Genomic DNA, 16,396 nt, shown 5'->3' on the forward strand with positions numbered 1-16,396 from the left:
GGCAAGAAGCACTTTAGTAAGGGAAAGGTTCATGGAGATGGTTGAGTTAGGGAAATGAGACAGAGAAGCATGATAAGAAATTCAAGATGAAAGATGTAGCATTTAGCTGTCGCTGAATCTTTGTCTTGTAATTTTAACAATGATCTCCAATCAAAGTTAAGTAATATGAACTTCCATCCACTTTACAAAGAGCTGGAATATAACCTTGGGAACAATGCTTATAACAGAGATGACCAACCCTTTTAAATGTTGAGATGGCTACTTGTAAAACCTGCAATTCAACGAGAAATACGAGGGGCACTATTTATATTTTGAGCCTAATAATAAAAAAAACTAATTTTTTAAAAAGAACTTACTTCCTTTTGAATTAAATTCAGTACCGCTAGTTTTCTAAAACTATATTAACTTTTGACTCAAAGTTTCTGTTCACCTGAAACAGAAATAACGCTTTTTAATTAATAAAGAAACAGTTAAAAAGGAAAAAAATGAGTTAATTATAAAGATGGGTAACTGAACAAGACTTTGGTGAATGAATTTTGACGCATTTTTTTTTTAAATATGATTTTCTTTATTTTATGATATTTTAATGAAAAGTTTTTTCTGAAAATGTTCAGAATATTTTAGAGCTTTTTTCATCACATCCTGAGATGGAAGGTTTAAAGCATTTCCAACGCAATAGTTGGCATTGTTCTTATCGATTAGACCAGGCGTTATACTCGTACACTGTACAGAAAGCTCGATTTCTTCAGCAATGGTGGTTATTCTGGCTCCAAGAATAACTTCTAATTTTACCAAAAACTCTTGCAAACCCTCGCTGGGAGCCTTCTCCTGCACTGCCAGACCATTTTTCTGCGCATAAGTGCTAACATTTTCAACAAGAGGGCTAGTAAATCATTTCATTATTGACATTCAATGATTTGTTGTCTGTCACTCTGTTCCTTACAAGTGCATAAGCCTATTTAGTTTCCTTCTTGGAATGATCCTGGCTCTTGTACAGATCTACAGATAAACCGAGCTAGTGGTACCAATTCTTCATTGTCTACCAATTGCATTACCCATGTGTAGTGCTTAGGTGTTAACCATCTAAGATTATTTATTATAGATCTTATTTTCTTTTAGGGTGACTTCAAGTTCAACAGATGGTTAAAAAGTAAAATTCCTTCCTTCACAGAAAAAAATAACACTTATGTTCTTACTATAGTATCTTAAAAATGTACCTTAAAATCTGAGGGGCAATGCCACTCAGCGAGAAAAAATACTAGATAATCGTCGGTACCACGCCAAAACCACGAAACTGCAAAAAGTAAGTTTTGAGTAAAACACATTTAAAGATTCTTTTAGCTCTGAAAAATCAGGGTTTCAAATTTAAAACGTAAATTTTATTTTATATTGTTTATTGGAAAGAATAGCTTTTAATGATGTTATTTTCGTTCATAATGTTTACTTTAAAACAACATATATTAGGGCTTAAATGCACTTTCGTGATTTTGGCATTGTGATTTTTGCGAAGGAAACACATTCGTAAGGAATTGATAAAGTAAAAGGGAACTATTACAAAACCATTGTTGTTAGGTAGAATTCAAAATGTTTTTTATTCAGATCAAGATTAATGTACAGTTCCTATACGCTAATTGTTAGTCGTCATATTCCGACTCTTCACTTGCATCAGGTTCCGGCAAATTATCCCTCTGAAAATCTGATGCCTTCAACGTTAACATGTTTTATATTTGCATCACGATTGCCATCATCACTGCTTGAACTGTCTTCTTCTGAAGGTACATAATTTTTATCCTGGTCGAAAATATCTACATCACCAAAAGGATCTTTAGATTCATCTGATTCAGATTCTATCACTAATGGAGCACACATAGAAAGTATCTTCCGTGTTCTTTCACTCATGGTTAAGCGTTATCAAAAACAACATCAACACAATGATGTAAACATAACATTATTAAAGCTAAAGACCAGCGCGGTCTACAGGAAAAAAAAAACGATTTTTTTTCCAATTAGTTCATCTTACCATGCGAAAAACACGAAAGTGGTAGATTCGTGAGTACTCTTGAAGAAACACTATGGCAAACTCGCGAAAGTGGCATATTCGTGAATTGGCGTGGGGATCCTGTAGTTTTCTAGACTCGTGAAAATATGAGTTACGATTTCAGCAACATCGACTGGTGCTGCAGATTCGCGTCTTTGGCAGAGTGAAGTTGACCAAAAGCTAAGCAAAAATCTGTATTTAGGTGAAAATGGCCAAATTGGCAGATTCGTGGTTTTGGCGTGGTAGCGACGATATGTAATAGTATAAAAATTATACGAGTCTATTAAACAATGGAAAGATCTTGAAGCATTAGGCGTATTTAAAGGTAGAGAACGTTTTTGGTTTAGAGAAATAAGATGAATAATGCATGAAGGTTAATTTGGCCAAAAGAGAAAAGAGAAAAAAATGATCAGATATCAGCAAAAATAAGATTAGAGATACAAGCAAGAATATATAAATATTGGAATGATCGATCAAGAAGCTTTGAATTTCCAGTCCAATTTTTAAGAGAATGAACAAAAAAAATGTATTATTTTTCTGAAAACACATTAATTATTGATCAATCTACTGTGTAACTCTTCAAACAAATATGGTAATCAATTGATTATTGAAAATTGTTAATTTTAATATATTTTTTTTTAATTATTTTTTAAAGGAGGAAAACCTATACTGGAAGGAAGCATGTATTGTAACATGATTGATGGAATTATTTCCGGTTGGAAGGATAAGCGTATCTCCAGCGGGCGGGTAATCTTGGCGGGGAATGCCGTACAATAGATCAAAGGAATTTCAAAGTCGAGTCTATAGTACGATATAAAGTATGTTTCCCCTCTCTATCTTTGCCAGTCTCTGCAACGTCAGAATATCAGTTGTGCAAAATCATTTTGCGTCGTTTATAAAATGTCGTATAATATTGTCCTTAATAATTGGTTCTAAGGCGAGTAGTGTGTGTGTGTGGATGTATGTCAAGAATTTGACAAGCAACATGTAAACGTAAAATCATAAGAGTAGTCAGCTCTCAAATTTTAAAGAGATTGTGTCACCGAAATTTTTTTGCCTTTTTTTTTTTAAATAAAAAAATTCAACTTTTTGACTTTTACTTTGTACTAGGAACGGAGAAATCCAATTGCTATCGGGTACAATTTTCAAATTTGACCGTGTTCACAATATAAATATTTTATTTAAAATTTACAGTCTTTAGAATATAATAAAATCATTAAATCAGCTGATGTGTTACGTTGGCTTTGTGGTCTTGACTGTGCTCGGGTAGTTTTCGACTGGAATGCTCGGGTAGGTTATTTGAACATTTGAATAATTAGGTAAGGCCAACAGTTCATGTCTCAACATGGAGAATTATTTTGGGACAGTACAATGTTTATTTATCCTTTTAATGAAATTTACACCTGTACCTACAGGGTACAATAAGTAAATGCGATAAGTGGTATATGAATAGCGCGGCAGGCGTGAATGATGGTCATCCAGTGATGGCTGCCATAAGTCACCCAGTTGGTCACGGGGTCAACGGCGCCTCGAGCCGTCTTCGAGGATTGGAGGGTAGCGTAGTTGAAGACAAGTTAGCAGCTAAAGGGTTGGGATGAAATGAGAGTTTTTGGTGGAAATTTTTATATCGAATTTTGGCAAGTTCGGAGATGAATGAAATTTGGAGATCTGTTTGTATTGTGTGGTTGCTAACATAGAATGGAGCGTCTACTATGCGGCGGAGTATTTTGGATTGTAGGGTTTGCAGTCTATTGATGTTTGATTTTTTAGCTGTTCCGTAAAGTTCGAGTCCGTAAGTCCATATTGGTGTGAGAAGAGGTGTATAAGTCGTCGTTTGTTCTGTAGTGAGAGTTTTGAGCGTTTGTCGAGTAGTCTGGCTAGAAGTTTGTATCGTTTGTTTTAGTTCGGTACGTTTAAATCTCTTATAGAGGTTCTAGGTAAGTCTCTTGTCTAGGTACATTCCAAGGTACCGCACATGGTCGGCTGGTGGGATAGGTGTATGTTGTAAGAAGACAGTTGGTGGAACAAAATAAAAACATAATACAGTACATCAATTTTCTGACGAAACATTTTTGGACTGGAATGCTCGGGTAGGTTATTTGAACATTTGAATAATTGGGTAAGGCCAACAGTTCATGTCTCAAAAGTCCAGATCGATTTGAGTGAACGCTGTACGAATCAGTCGTCTGTGTTCCAAAAATAATTTTGATCATCTGCCTGCCTATTTAGACGCATTAGCCATTCTTTAGCTCCGATCGTTTCAGTCTCCTACGTGGATTCCAAGTTAAAATATCTTTGAACATTTAAAAAACAATTTTGTTTTGAGTGTCATTAAAATTTGCAGATAACTTTAATAGTTTCTTTAAACATTTGTTTGTTGTTCTCAACAAACAAGTATGATGGACAAATAATGTTAATTCGATCAAGCTAAAAAGCGATATTTGTTTGAAGTGATAGGTAGATGATCGATATTCCCCTCAAAACTTCTGTAATTTTTTTTACTTTTCGCATCTTTGAAAAACGTTACAATTTTACTAAATTCGGGCCATTATTAGTATTATTTCCATTTTTTTTCTTTTCATGATACAGCAAAGGTCTGTGGAATACACCATGAGAGCCATTATTACAGACCCACATATGTGAAGGGAATAGAGAAAATAAGAAGCTATGTCAAGGTAGACATTCGTATAGATTCACTCTTGGACAGTCACTTAACAGTCAGCAGCTAGTATTATTCGTTTACAGTTTACACACGTCAAAGAACATGCCAGTTGCTCATCCTATCAAGAAGAAGACATCACTTCTTCATCATCATCCATCATCCCATATCCTCCATTTTCTCTTCCAACTTATATTCATTTAATTCGGCTCAGTTAAACAGCAAAAAATATATTCAGTTTTACAGTAGAGATTTTAAACTTTCAGTTCATCTCTTCTCCAATCTTTCAACAATTACTATTCTCAACTTAGGGCTGTATGCCAGACAGCAGATTAGACTAATAACCTTCGTCGGATTTTCAATCTATAACGAAACTCGGAATCTACAAAAGAGACTAAATTGCTAGTACGACTACTAGGCAGGGAGACGACCAAAAATTACCTTTGGAACACAGACGACTGATTTACAAGCGTCCATTAAAATCTATCTGGACTCAGGTACATGAACTGTTGGCTTTATCTAATTATTCAAATGTTCAAAAAACTGCACCCAAGCCTTCCAGAAAAACTACTTCGTCAGAGAACTGATGATGTGTAAGGCTGGAAAATTGTCGCCGAATGCGGCTGGAAACATAGTGGAGCGGCGAGCAAAGCGGCGATGATAGCTGCTTCAGATCAACGAGAGCGACGAGTAGCGAGCAAAGAGTCGCATGCACATAGTGACCAGTTTATTAGCGTTACTCCTTTCGACGAAACAAGATGGAGGAACTATTTCTCTACCAAAATTCTTCGTTGAAAATTTGGTATTTGCAGCAGCTTAGTAGTAGGAGCTGCAGTGTTCATGATATAAACAGGACTAGAAATGAACTTGGTATTTTAGAATATCTATTTCAACATTTGATTACATTCTAGCCTAGTGTAACCCCATTAATCCTAGCAGTTACTTTAAGGTTAGAAAAGAATAAATAAAAACAAAATAGAAATATATGCAGATAAAAAGAAATTAGTCAATTAAAAAAAAACACAATAATTTTATTAAATCACTACTCCATGATTTGTCGTAAATTAATGTTGTTCATCTGAAAAACTGGAGTAGTACGACGATACAGAAGAAGGATTGGAGAATTCGTTCTGATCAGAAGTAGTAGGACGTGAAAATGTAATTTAATTTTGCCTAGTATTTAGATGAAAGTTAGCATTAAGGGATTGAGAACCAAATTAAATGTAGCTAAAATTACCTGAATTCTCCATTAACTACTAATTGTTAATTAGATTTAACTATTAATTATTAATTGTTAAAAACTATTGTAGTTTTGCAAATATTATGGTCCCACAGAGGTTTCTTTAAACAAACTAAACCAATAAATGTAACAATATCCATAACCTTTAAAAATTGAGCGCGATGAGAGCGAAGAAATCAAACATGTCACAACGCGTTGCTCTACTCTCTATAGATAGCGTTGCTCTATCTTCGCTTTGCTCTCCACTCTGCGCGGTCCCATATGATAACTTGTGTTTGTTTTCGCCGCTTTGCTCGCCGCTCCACTATGTTTCCAGCCTAAAGGAGAAAGAGGACGATGTCCTTATTCAACGAAAAACCCTAGCAAGTGTTTTTTTTTTTTTAATTTAATGGTAAATTAGCCTCACAAAAGGACCAATTCAAGGAATCATCATGTGAAGTTTTCGAGGACTTACTTTTACTTTATTTTAGTTTCTTTGCAACAGAACTCATCAATTCAATCATTTTATCTTTGAAGTATTATGTAATTGTGCTTATATCTTGTAATTTCTCTTTTATAAATCATTGTTTGATATTTTTTTTAAATGGTTTTTGTTTTTACACAGAATTAGCAGTCAAATATCTTCGATTGCATGATGTTTTAATAATTAAAATTGGTTTCCTTATTTCGTAAAATTATCACTTGTCTCTGTGTGTAACAAGTCCACTAGTTAGTATACTACTCGCTTATTGCTGACATAAGCATTTGTAACTCGTACAAATCTAAATTATTCCCTTCTTCTTCGATACGATCCAACATTTGAAGTGTCGATAAGCTCACAATGCAATAAGCGAGTGATATCGAAATGAATCATCAACAAAATTAGTACGGACATTTACATCTATAATGGCCTAAAAGAGCTGTAATCGCTGTTTGTAATGTGCTAAGCTAAGTAGGGCGATCTTGATGTAATTAACGCCCAAACTCTACAATCTTGTAGCGAGTAAGCCGATGGTAATATTTAATGTAATTACAATTTCCGAGCGTTAATTATTAAGTATGAATTTAGATAACTTGCAAAATTTTGAACAAGATTGGGATCTTTCGATATAGCTTTTGGCTGAAAGAGGACCAGCAGTTTTGCGAGTGGAAGGAAATCAATTAGCGATTAGAGGACAATAATTTGCGGGATAGATGATGCAAGAATACTGACTGGCTAGCAGATTGAAACTGTATTGACTCTGTAGTATTCAGCTTTCCTTCTGTTGAGTTTGTGCGTCCGTCTGGAGTGGAAGAAGTTGGCTTCTCTCCCATTAGATTTGTTGGCCATCTGGGTCTGCCTTCGCTCCTGTCAAGACTATTTCCCCCTTATTTCTGTCTCTCTCACACACAGAGCCCCTTACCAGCGTCCCTAGTGACTTATTGCTGACATAAGCATTTGTAACAAATTGGATTAAAACAAAAGAAAGAAGGAAACAAACAAGAACCTAATCATTTTGAAAAGTGGAACAGAAGCTAGTAATGGATAATCAGATCTACTGGAAAATAATTTGGGAAACTCAGTTTCCCAATTTTTTTTTTAAAATTTATATCACCGTTAGATAAGGAAAGTGTGATCGGGAAAAATATTGAAAATTAAGCTTTACTGAAGTAAGTTTTTCCATCTGCATTAATTTTTTGTGGGTAAGGGGTCATTGTGGTATAAAAGAGAATGAAATTGTTGATACACTTGCAAAGGAAGCCACCAATAGTGGGGAAATGGCTAATTATAAATTACCACACACCGATATCAAGGGTATAATTGCAAAAGCAGCACTACAAAAATGGCAGACAGATTACAATAATGGTGATAAAGGTAGATTCTATAAAACTATGGCAGATCAGTTACCTAGACAACCATGGTTTAAGGGAACTGTCACTGAATAAATGGGTTGTTACGACAATAAGCAGGCTGAGAGCGAACCACGCGGTGTGCGGATCGTATCTACACAGGATCAACTAAAGGTCCTCTCCTCTTTGCGTAGATTGCAATGAGGAGGAGGATTTCAAACATGTAATAATGATATGTCCACGTTATGTGGTAGAAAGGAAACGAATGTTTGACGATATATACAGGTATTTAGATGCACCATTTCGCTACGAAGACATTATATTCTCCACCAACATTTATGTGCTTAAGTCGATAGCAGAGCGAGCAAAGAAATATGAATGTATTTAAAAGTTATAGAATGAATGGAAGAAAATGATTAGAGAAGGATTACGTGATTTTAATTTCGGTTAAGCTATTAGGATGGCAGGAGCACAGAGTGCTGCTCCATCAATTAGTTGTAAGTTTGTATGTAAATAGCGGTATATAGTAGAATGATGAATGTGTGAAGCGAATGTATTTATAAGTAAGAATGGAGAGTGAGTGATATTCTAGTGATAAGCACCTAGACGATGCTGGCTGTATGGCGGAAGCCAAAAAAAAATAAAAAAGAAAAAAAAAGAGCTTTTCTCCAACGTGACCAACGCTTTAAAATTTTCAATACTTATTATACTCATGTTAATCTAAAACTTTCGTTTTGAAACGGATGATTTTGAAACAGGACAATTTGATGAAGGCTGTTCTTAGAGAGGAATGTCCTTCTAAAGCAGGAGTGTCAAACTCAATTTAAACACGGGTTAATTGGTGCTACAGGCAAGATTCACGCGAGCCACATCATATTTACAAATTTTTGTTTAATTTATATTCTGAACTGAGGATTCAAGAAAATGGATAGGATATTTAACGAAAGTTATTCTTTTTTTACCCGAAACTTGGCCAGCAATTTCCTCGTACAAGTTTTGCTATATCTGGGATTCAATGGCTAAGAACGTAAGAATATATTTTGGGGAATTCCTACTCTTTTTTTTTTTATCTTTTAAAACCGAATCATTCTGGAATTCCGCTTAAAGTAGCGCACAGATCCCTTCTAAACGCGAGTCACCATGTTTATACACGCCCGCAGGCCTCTAGCTACAGGCGTTTTCAGTATATCGAGGGAATTGTGTGGTACTATCATGCTTTGATCTCCTCTAAGTGCTATTTCCTTCATAACATTTTTTCCCCATTTTCATTTTATTTCAGAACACTGTGGCCACCAAAAATTACCTCGTGGGCCTCCAGTTTGACACTCCTGCTCTAAAGAATCATTTCAGCGCAAAGTTGTAAATGAAAAATAATTTATATTTATTTCATTTTAAAGTTTGAATAAAATTTCAAAAGCAATTTGGCTTTATCACTTTCTTAAAATGAATAATCCATTTTATTTGAGATTAGTTCCAAAAATTCTGTAACATTTTTTATAAACTTCAAATACATAATATCAAATTTTAAATACAGTAAAAGTTCCTTATTCGCGCTTCCTTCATTCGCGTTTTCACTATTCGCGGATTAAAAAAATGCGACCCAATTCCTATATTCGCGGATATTCGCGGAAGTACACTATGATAATAAAAGGATTCCAATAGGTATCCAACCCAATATCTTTTGTAAATGCCGTCAAATGGACTAATAAAAAAAGTAAAATAGATCTTAGTATTACAACTTTGCCTAAAGTATGTTGTTAAATGATATCGCCGAGGACTTTGACATAAGCCGCCTTCGCCGCGATCTGTGTTTTTGAGAATGTAAACGCACAGAATGAAAGCAATTGTTCGTGATCCAGCAATAGAAAAAATGGAAGTGGCGTTGTCATTATGGATCGAAGACCGCATCCAAAAAAAAGGGTGCCCCTGAGTGGTCCAATGGTCCGGGAGAAGGCAAAGTATCTTTACGCTCATTTTAAAGAACCTGATGGTAGTTGTAGTGGCAAGTTCAAACTTTGATTGCAAACAAAAGCTTTTAAAAACTGCCAAGCAAGAGAAAATTACAAAATTCTTCAAACCATTGCCTAAGCCTTAAGATAATTAATCAAAATGTTCAAAAACTTTTTATTTTGTCACCTAGGAACGTATCCCCTATAATCCCATATAAATTACCATTCCGTATTCACGGTTTCTGTATTCGCGGCATTTTTAAGGAACATATACCCCGCGAATAAAGAGCTTTTACTGTAATTTTTCCCTATATCTTAAATTTTAAATCATTTTAGGGCATTCTGAAAAAGGGGACTGCGCGCATACTAAATTTTTGTTTAATTTAATATAATCACTCAGACCTGGCCTAACTTATAAGCATAACCCTGGCAAAGCATAAATAATAATAATTGGATTTAACATCCCTAAGTTAGGATGTTATAAATCTGCATGCCGAAACTCAATTTTAGAGAGAGAACAAGCAATCTGCTTCCTTTTTTGGGGGGGAAGGGGAATTATTAAAACAAAGTAATCGATGCAACTTTTTGAATAATTTCTATTGGATTTCCACACACATTAACAGTTCACAATATAGCTTGCAGTTCCCCCATCATGTAACGCAATAAACATCATTCTTCTTGAGTGGAATTAACTTCCCCGGGGATGAGTAAGAGTATAACAACTCCCCTCTTAGAAATGCTACAATAAATAAAAACGGAGAAAATACATTGCCAACTAGATGGAGTTACGGGAAATTTAACTTTTACTACCAATAACTCTGGTGAAGTATATAAATTAGCCGCCATATTTTGTGCATCAACAAAACGAAATTTTAATGTTTGTAAATTCACTCTTCGACGCATCACTCTTCCTCTTGTCTTTTACAATTTAATTCCTTTACCAGTAGTCAACGTAGTCCGCTACCTTGGGCTTTAACTCAACAAAAGACTTACATGGAATCCTCAAACACGACTTAAGAGAACAAAACTCAATAGGCGCTTCCGACAACTGAAAACAATATTAGAAAACAGATCAAAACTCACTCTGGACAAAAGACTTATTTATATGTAAGTATATTAAAGCAAGTCTGGGCTTACGGCATCGAACTGTGGGGTTCAACCAAACGCTCAAATCTGCAAAGGATCCCAGGCCTTGCAGTCGAAAATTCTTCGCTCTACAGTAAACACGCTCCTTTCTACGTCACCAATCAAAAACCATTCACACAGACTTAAACATTCCTTTCGTCACGCAAGTTGCAAAAACACATTACAGAAAATTCCATCTTAACATTCAAACACATCACAGTCCACATCTATCTTCCAGAACATTTACACTTCTAGGCGTCTTAAAAGACAGTGGCCTCGCGATCTCCTCTCTGATCTGTTTCAACCAAACGCTCAAATCTGCAAAGGATCCCAGTCCTTGCAGTCTAAAATTCTTCGCTCTATAGTAAACGCTCCTTTCTACGTTACCAATCAAACCATTCACATAGACTTAAACATTCATTTCGTCGCACATGTTGCTGAAACCCTGTTACAGAAATCTCAATCTCATCACAATCCACTTGTACAACATCTATCTTCCAGAACATTTCTAGACAAGACTTCTGGACGTCTTAAAAGACAGTGGCCTCGCGATCTCCTCTCTGATAAAGAGAATCAGTTGAATATAAAATTTTATTGGAGTGTTACCGCTGGGTAACTTCTCCACGCTGAGTGTTACATGTTGTTTATGGTTACCATTGTTGCTTATAAAGCAATAAAATGCATAGATTGTAACTAAATAAACGATTAAAAAAAAACCTGTAAAAAAAGAAGAAAAAGAAAACACCAAATGTGGTTCTAAATTAACCAGAAATGCTCATATTTTGGGAGAGAAAAAATCCCATTATAAATAAAGCTAAACAAAGCGTTCTAGATTGTTCTTTTTATTTAGTTGGTGTAGTAAATTATGGGTCCATTCAAAAATGTTTACAACCAGGCGGTTGGTGGCCGGCCAAGCAGGAACCGATGAAGCGTACACAAAGTTTAGCGAGCCGTATCATGTAATGACTGTCCTCTCAGTTAAGTGCGAGAATAAGCAACACCATGGTCTGCTACGCTGATAAAGCACTCAGAATGGTTTTGGTACGGTGGTAGAGATGGCGGTGTTGAGGAAACACTAGCCGCTAATGATGTATGGTAAGGTGTGCTGAATCTTCTGCCTAGGTCTATTGTGCTGTTGTTGATGATGTTACTGTTGTTGTGGCCTGCAGTAGAGGACCAAGTCTTATCTTTCGACGAGGGTATCCAGTATATATATATATATATAGCCCTGTCTCTTATTCCAAACACCATGTCTCCCTTGGAGATTTCCACCCTTTTAAATCCTTCCACACCCACCATACGGCTAGTCCACACTACTTCTGCCCGAACTTTCATTACAACCGCCTCCATAAGATCGCACACCGTGTCTTCTCTCCCACAGCTCCTCAACTCTGTCCTATCCTCTTTTTATTTATCCTACATCCTTCCACAGCCATATACCACCGCCTCCACTCCCTACTCACTCTTATTTCGTTTTCAATTCCTGCCCCGCCCAAAATAATAGCTCTTTCCTCCCCCATATCTCTTGACACATATAACTTTTCGTTCGACTTCATCCACCCTTATTGCCATCAACTTTCATATAAGCCATCAAAATGAAATTCCAGGTTTATTCTTTTGGAAAAAATGTAAGTATCAGGCTAACATTTATGCTTGTCAGACCAAATAAGAAGATATTTTCTTTATGAATTTATTTATATTTTCCGTCTGCTATCTTGAATTCTGAAGGGTCCTGTTTATTTCTCTGTTTTATAAAATTAAAACAATGCTGGGGATTAGTTTAGACACTAGGAAAGTTTTTTTTTTTTTCTTTATAAGTGTTAAAAGTGACAGGCATCCCCCAAATATCGGTTGCTAACACCTTATTGTAAAAGAAATCTCTGACGCATTTTCTGAATAAGAACAGATGGACGGTTAATATCCCGAACAGGAGACGCACCAATAAAAGACTCATGATTCTCTGAGGGAATAGGGAACGCTCTTTCAACATTTAGTTCCCATCAGGCTGATAAAACCGCACTTGAAGCGGTATTTAAGAAGTAATTCTTGCATCATAGCTTAGCTTTGATGAAGCTCAAAGATGATTAGCGTTTATTTATGCAGTAATAAATAAATATTTACAGAATACATCTGTTGTTACGAACACATCTATATGGACTGTGACCGACTGCAGAGTTGTTTCAACAAAAAAGAATACTCTGATGAAACTTAAAAACCAACTATTTACCCCTTTACATATTTTATAAGAAATTAATGGAACAAGATAAATTATAACCTACCTACCTACATATAACATACATATCCAATAGAATACAACAAAAAAGACGAACAGATAGACTTTAAACAAAATAAAACATAACCCCTTACTATGAAATAATAAAATGCATCTATTTATTAAATGTAATCAATAAACTTTACCTACAATTAAATAGAAATTAAAACTTAAACTTCTCTATTAAAGTCTCCACCAACATCTATGTGCTTAAATCTGTAGCAGAACTAGCAAAGAAATGTGAATGTATTTAAAAGTTTCGATTAGAATGAATGGAAGAAAATGATTAGAGAAGGATTACGGTGATTTTAATTTCGGTTAAGCTATAAGGATGGCAGGAATAATAGAATACTGATCCATCAATTTGATGTACGGTTTATGTAAATAGTTGTATATAGTAGAATGATGAATGTGTGAAGCGAATGTATTTATAAGTAAGAATGGTGAGTGAGTGATATTCTAGTGATAAGCACCTAGACGATGCTGGATGTGTGGCGAAAGCCAATGCCAAAAAAACAGGCAAAAAAAAAAGAAAAGTTTTTCCTATTATTTACGGCATTTACAGTAAATTTTACAAATTCTGCCAATTCCGGCCATTTAAATAAGACAAAAAAACATTAAAGATCTAACCTCTCTGCATTAAAAGCTAAATCCTCGCATAAATAGGGCATTCAGCAATGAAATGTTAGATGTCTTCCATGACAGAAAGATTACATTACGAACAATCGTGCGTCTTGTTTGGATCTAGCTACATGGCAATTCAATCCCTATAATTACCCCCTCATTTTCATCAAAATGGACATAAGGTACCGCTTGTTTTTTCATTTACTTAGTGATTATTTGTGATTTGAACATCTAATTGCTTATATAATTTATAAAGAAGAATAAAAAGACCTAATAATAGTGATAATAGCTCACGTTATTTTCTCACTTCTCCTACTTTTCTCTTAAAGAGCACCAAGAAAGAGAAATCGTTAGCCGATAATAACTCCTGATTTTGAAATAAGCAAGTTACGAGTATATGTGCAAGTTCTGCGATTATAAATATCCACAGAATATTAAATATCAAATCTTCATGGAATGTTTAAAAGCTATAAATTTATATGAAGAACTATTTCACCCTTCTTCTTCTTCTTCTTCAAAGTGTCCTTCTATTCCGGGTCCTTTGCACCAAACATCCTCTTATCTCAATCCCCTGAGCATCATTTAGGCCTGGTACTGCCATTATTTCTAATATCTGTCCAGGACAGTTAGCTCTTGACCTTCCTTTCCAAGATGTAGCCAATTAAAAGCCCACATCTGAAGCAATGTGGAGGTCATCCGTAGTAGTACATGTCTTAACAAAGACTGTCTTCTGTTATCAGTTCTTTCTGAAATTGTTTTTCTTTTTTTTTCTAACCGAAGTTGTCTCCTTTAATATTTGGTTTTCTCTTATAGCTTTCCAACAAAATCCCATTTCGATGACATTTAGAGCACTTTGCAAGCTAGCTGACAGTGTCAACGCTTTCGATCAATATAATGGTAGACTTTTCACTTAGAAGTATGGTGCTTTGTAGAAATACATCGCGGTACGGCGATACTCTGAGCATGACTGTTATACTCTTTCCTCTCTTTCTATAGATATCTTCTAACAATATAACTAGTTGGTAGTTTTTTGTAAGTTTGATTATTTTAAATGATGATTCTCTAAAATTAGTGCTCTTTCAGACTATTTTGTACCAAAATAAAAAAACTGTGGCTGCGTCATGGACACGGCCGTGTGTTATACGTGAATACGTTTACGTAACGGGTTATATTTTTTATATAAAATATTTTTATTTTTGTATTTAGGATGAAATCAAATTTGTCATTATTTATCGACGTTGATGAAATTAAACTCATTGAGTCTCGATTTAGAACCGAACAGTGGTGCGATACAGTCGTTGTCGATGTAGAAGCGATTCCATCATCCAATTGCATAATTTCAACCGCCCCAGCTGCAGATCTACTGACATCCGCTCGGCCGCATTCATTCTTTTACGTTCCCGACACAGCTTGACTCGGTCATATGGTGTTTTATTATTACCATTCGATTGTTCTTGAGAAGCCCTTTCCAACTGTATACGATCTCTGTATTTGGTTTTGGCTTTTCGACGCGTATAGGCCGACATTATATATTTTTGATAATATTTTTTTATTCTAAAACCTTATCATATTCACAGTCACTATTTTATACTGTTTGATATGCAATCGATAGATTGTGACGACAGCTGACGATTAAAACTTAAACGGACATCGTAGCTTCTCCGAGTCAAAAGTTATACTAATGCAAATCTCGATACGCAGCAAAATTATCTCAAAATGGCGGCACTTCCCCCTCCACCGCGCGTGATTCGTCACAGTCCTCGCTTATCGTAATGAATTCTTTGATCCTTTAGCTATCCAGTGGTCTAATTTAATTTTGGATGTAAACGATAGTTTCGAAACTATAATGCCAAACTGTATCCCTCGATTTTGTTATCATTAGGTTTTTTTTGATTGCCTCCATATGATAGCAAATTTAAAGACGTATTCACGTCAAAAAAAGTGAAGATTTCTTGAATTTCATGAAGATCTTCATTACAAAAAAGAAAAATTAAAACTTTTACTGCAAAAATTGCAGTAAACGTGCTTTTGGATAGGCAACATCACTTGATTTATAAGGAACTATCACTCCACGTCAATGTCAATGAATTGTCGATGGACATTAAACGTAAAAGGTTTAATTATAACCCTAAACAAAGCTTTACTACAAGCCAATTATTAAAGAGGAACTATATTTGGGCTCAACGTGCAATTTTAATGAATTCGAGGATTTGTTTCACTATTCTGGATCGTTCTATATTTAGAAGCCTATTTTAGAATCAGGTTTTTTTAGAATAAGAGTGTCTGTCTAGTTGTATTGATCAAATTACTGAGTAGAATGGACTGAATAAATCTTACAAAATTTTAGAAAGGCATCATCAAAAAATGGAGATAACGTTCTAATCATGAAGTATTTGATTTTGCGTAATTAACACAATTTTAAGTATACTTTTCCCGGATTTTTTGAATGTGGGAATGATTATTATAGAAAACAAATAGTTATTTTTGAACTCAACTTCTATTTTGTGCAGTAAAAATTGTAGGTGAATTAAACTGTACTCTTAGATCACTCCGTTGAGATAAATTTATAATACAGTTTCAATCTTTATCTAGCAAATATAAGAGCGAGATAATGAAGATGAAAACGAAAATTTAGGAAAACTATTAAAATTTCCCAAGTAGATTTCTTGAAAACAGTTGT

General features: G+C 35.0%; 1 protein-coding gene across 7 annotated transcripts in view; it reads right to left on the reverse strand.

Moving 5' to 3' along the window:
• Positions 1–16,396, reverse strand: part of LOC141457874 (follistatin-related protein 5-like) — a 532,013-nt gene that overhangs the window by 107,729 nt on the left and 407,888 nt on the right. Inside the window, exon 1 of one of the 7 annotated variants that reach the window (XM_074135202.1) lies at positions 357–403. The exons of the other annotated variants lie outside the window; for them this stretch is intronic. The gene's annotated coding sequence lies outside the window, so the exon portion shown is untranslated. Of the gene's footprint in view, positions 1–356; positions 404–16,396 lie in introns of those variants that run through there. 7 annotated transcript variants of the gene reach the window in all.

This window comes from Rhodnius prolixus, unplaced genomic scaffold (genome assembly GCF_049639745.1).
Source record: "Rhodnius prolixus isolate KJV_2025 unplaced genomic scaffold, Rpr scaffold_5, whole genome shotgun sequence".
NCBI classification, from domain to species: Eukaryota; Metazoa; Arthropoda; class Insecta; order Hemiptera; family Reduviidae; genus Rhodnius; species Rhodnius prolixus.